Below are 4,884 nucleotides of genomic sequence, written 5' to 3' on the forward strand. Positions count from 1 at the left end.
TTTGGCGCCTCGCCGTCACTTGACGGTTGTGTTTTCCCGCCGGTGCCTTCTCATCCAATCACAGAGCTTCAGGCAGGAGGCAGTAGCGTAGCCCAGAGGGACAAAAAAATGTTTAGGTTCACAGAGGGAGACAGTATGAGAATCCAGAGGATAGAGAAAGTAGTTCCAATCCTGCTGACCAACAATATTAGGTTATACTGGTCAGCTCCCAGTACAACAGTATTAGACTGTGGTTGTACTGGTCAGCTCCCAGTACAACAGTATCAGACTGCATAGCCGTGGGAAGTAGGGGTGCTGAGGGGGCTGCAGCACCCCCTGAAAATAATGTATGAAAAAAGAAAATGGGTAAAGATTTTTTTAATTAAATATTAATTCAGCATAATATGCCTGTTGTTGTTGGTCGTTATTTGGGGGGGGTTTAGTGCAATATGTGTTCTGGAACCGAATTAACCGAATTAAAGTAACAAAAACACCCCAACAACCACAACTTTTCGTGTTTATGCGCGTGCATGCATGCGCATACAGCACCTGTAACCTAAAACGACTTCCCACGGCCCAGTCAGACTGTGGTTGTACTGGTCAGATTCCAGTACAACAGTAGATGCTATTACCTTGACCTCCAGGACCACTGTAAAGAATCTAGGAGTTACGTTTGACCATTATGTCCTTTCAGTCCCACATAAAACAAATTTCAAGAACTGCCTTTTTTCACCTCCTTCACTGGCCTCTTTGCACTAGCTCCCGGTTAAATACAGAATAGAGTTTAAGGTTCTCCTCCTCACATACAAGGCTCTCAACGGACAGGCGCCAGTGTATCTCAAAGAACTCATCGAGCCCTATAAACCAGCCAGAACACCATTACGTCCACAGTATGAAAAAATACTTACGGCTCCAGGAAACCCCAAAAAGGTTAGAACAGGAGGCAGAGCATTTAAGTGTCAGGCACCTCAGCTGTGGAAACCTTCTCCCAGTCTCAGTCCGTGAAGCAGACACACTCTGTATGTTTAAGACTAGATTAAAAACCTTTCTTTATGATAAAGCCTATAGCCGAAGTGTATAGATGTAGACAGATGCCAGGTGATTGTTGACCTAAATTGTGAATTTTAATTGTATAGTGTTTCTCAGTAGGTGGACAGTTTCTCACCCTAGGTGGACACGCACTTAGCCTGGTAAACCCTCCCTCCGGAAATCTCATTTCTATTTGATTCCTGGAGTGAGTCTGGCATGAACCGCCTCTCTGCAATATTGGCTGTGTATGCCAAACGGCCGCGCCTATCAGCGTCGTCGCTCATTGTTCTGTGATTGACAGCTTACGTTGGCCAATCAGGTGGCGAGTTCGAGTGAGCCCAAAACACGAACGGCAGCCATCTTTTTCTTGTGCGCTATTTTCTCCGCAATTTTTTTACTTCAAAAAGCTCTCTAACTTCTATTTTGAGGCACGGAATTTACTTATAAGATATCGTTTGGATAGAATTTAGTTGTTTAACTTCATATATGTGGTCAATTAATCATGACAAAGCCTATTTAAAAATAAAAATGTAGAGAACCGGTAGGGGCGGGCAGTGACACCCATGTATCCGAATAAGGCAACCCATTTTGGGCATGGATCGTCTCAAAAGTCTCGTTGCGTCACATTAGACTGGTGAACTGCTGATTGGCTGAAGGGGAAAAATTATCATTGGCTGAAGGGGTTGTCAGTCAACGGTATTACTCCCGCCCAACTCCAGCACAGCCAATATTACAGAAAGGCGGATCAGGCCAGACTCACTCCAGGAATCAAATAGAAATGAGATTTCCGGAGGGAGGGTTTACCAGGCTAGACACGCACTGACCTTTTGCACCTTAATCCCATGTATAACGCACTGACTTTTTTTTTTCTTTTTTTTTATTGTGCTCTTTTTTTTTCTCTAAGCACCTTAACGTCCATATGTATATCATGCACAGTATAAGTATAACATGCACAGTATACATACATTGCTACTATGCTCAGGCACCTTAGTTTTTTTTTTATTATCTCAGGTACTTTGTAAATAATGTAGATAACTTGTCTGGCCCTCTGTTGCTCTCTTGTTCTGACCTCCTTCCCACTTGCCCCCCACCCCTCTTCTTCTCCCCCCCCCCCCCCTCTTCTTTCTAAGGGAAATTAACGTTGCGATGGGAACTATGTACAAAAACGAATTTCACCCACTTTTTTACCTTGTAAACCTGTGATGTGACAATAAAACTGATTCTGATTCTGATTCTGATTCAGTACTCAGTCACCCTATAGTCATCCTCTCTTCCCTCTCCCTCCCCACCCCCCCACTCTCTCCTACCTCCTCTCTCCTCTCGTCCTCTCTCTTCTCGTCCTCCCTTTTGGTTGTGTGGGTTTGTGTCGCACTGGTGCAATTGTAATTAACACTGTACGGATTCACGCTCTAGTAAGGCCTGCCACTAATTCCACACCCGGGGACCCGCTCCCCGGAGTTTATTTTATCTCTCACATCGCAGTTCCATGGACTGTCGCAGATCAAGAGTGTGACTGTGTCCGGGCCTCTCCATGGAGCCCGACCGTGGATTCCTACTACATTACACTATACCACTACACTATACTGTGTATTATCTTAACATTATTATATTATACCATTATATACTGTATACACATTATTGTTGTACTATATTATATTATCATATACTATCTTACACTATTATATTTGCTACTATTGTTATTGTTACTACTTGTATCTCTCTCTGTCTCTCCTCTGTCTCTCCCCCTCTCTCTCTTCTTTCCCCCCGACACGGTCGAGGCAGAAGGCCCCCACCCTAGAGCCTAGGGTCTGCCTGACGTTTCTTCCAGTTAAGGAGGAGTTTTTCGTTGCCACTGTCGCAAAATTGCTTGCTCAGGGTGGGACTGTCTGGTCTCTGCTCTACATGTAAAGTGTCTTGAGACAACTTGATGTGATTTGACACTTTAATAAATTTGAATTGAATTGAATTGGTCAGCTTCCAGTACAACAGTATCAGACTGTGGTTGTACTTCTCAGCTCCCAGTACAACAGTATTATACTGTGGTTGTACAGGTCAGCTCCCAGTACAACGGTATCAGACTGTGGTTGTACTTCTCAGCTCCCAGTACAACGGTATCAGACTGTGGGTGTACTTCTCAGCTCCCAGTACAACGGTATCAGACTGTGGTTGTACAGGTTAGCTCACAGTACAACGGTATCAGACTGTGGTTGTACAGGTTAGCTCCCAGTACAACGGTATCAGACTGTGGTTGTACAGGTCAGCTCCCAGTACAACGGTATCAGACTGTGGTTGTACTGGTCAGCTCCCAGTACAACCGTATCAGACTGTGGTTGTAATTCTCAGCTTCCAGTACAACAGTGTTAGACTGAGGTTGATTGTACTGGTCAGCTTCCAGTACAACAGTATCAGACTGTGGTTGTACCGGTTAGCTCCTAGTACAACGGTATCAGACAGTGGTTGTACCGGTCAGCTCCCAGTACAACGGTATCAGACAGTGGTTGTACCGGTCAGCTCCCAGTACAACGGTATCAGACAGTGGTTGTACTGGTCAGCTTCCAGTGACCTTCAGCAGCATATTGGTTGTACTGGGTGGTGTGTAGCAGGGTATTAAAGTGAGCAAACGGTGTGAATGAGACTCTATGTGGCAGTGAGTGGATAGTAAGCTGATTACAGGGGTCGTGTAGATATTTTCAGCTCCTGGTCAGCTAGAAACACCCAGAGAAGACATGAGGTTAGTGTTTACTGGTAGTATTAATATTTGGCTATGAAATGTTAACCAAATATCATTTTCTGTAAATACATTTTGGTGTTGAGGGACAAAAGGAGGGGACCAACGATAGATCCCTGGGGGACGCCGGTTATTGACGTAAATAATGGGAGAAACAGAGACCTCTGTTAGTCCCGTAGAGGAAATTCAGTTTCCAGCTTCACCCAGTTGAAGGCTGCCCAGATGGTTATGATGAGCCCCTGGGGGCTCCTAACAGTTAGGGGTAGGAAGTGCCTTACTCGACACTTTGACACATAGACCGGGAGGCAAACCTGTGACCTTCTGCAATAACTCTGAGGACCGTCTAGGTGCCCCGGACCCCCTGTTAAGTGGTTAAAAGATCCAGTTTTGGTCATTACCAAAAAATAAGTGTTACCTTAAAAATCCAAACGTATCTAAAAGTATGTAAATCTAAATGTGACTAATTTAATTGATTGAAAATAGCCAATCTAGATGTAGATAGGCTATTTTCAAACAGCCAAAGTTTAAATAGGGTTGAAGTGGTTAATGTATGTTCCGTAATAATAATCTAAATCTACAAAGCAACTAATCTAAGTAACTAGTAACTAATGTTATGTCACATTTTAGTCATCTGAAATGTTTTAGTTTTAGTCTAGTTTTAGTCGACTAAATATCATAAGATTTTAGTCAACTAAACCTACATTAACCTGCTTTAATGTCTGTAGCCCAATTATAATAAAGGCCTTTTACCTACAAAATCCACCTTGTGTGCCTGGACCTGGATTTGTTATGCCTTTTTGACATATTTTTTCCTCTCCTATATCTACAGTTGATTTGGCCACATATAATGCCTGATTTATACTTAGCTGTGTGCCAAAAATAGCTGATCTACAATCTCACAACATGTTGCAGAGTTGTGTTGTGAGCTTGTAGATCGGCTATTTTCGGAGAGAGACACCCGCTTGCAACCAAGCATAAAATGACTTCTCCACTAGTCCCTCCCTAACATTAACGCTTCACACACTACTGCAGGTTACCTTGCTGCTAGTGGACTAGGTTCCATCCACACACATGGGCAGACATGGTGTCTTCTCAGAGCTCTGGACTGGAGGGAGTCGGGACGTTGTAGAAAGTAGCGTGACTGGGAG

This window comes from Gymnoscopelus braueri (genome assembly GCF_963280865.1).
Source record: "Gymnoscopelus braueri genome assembly, chromosome: 16".
In the NCBI taxonomy this organism is placed as follows: domain Eukaryota; kingdom Metazoa; phylum Chordata; class Actinopteri; order Myctophiformes; family Myctophidae; genus Gymnoscopelus; species Gymnoscopelus braueri.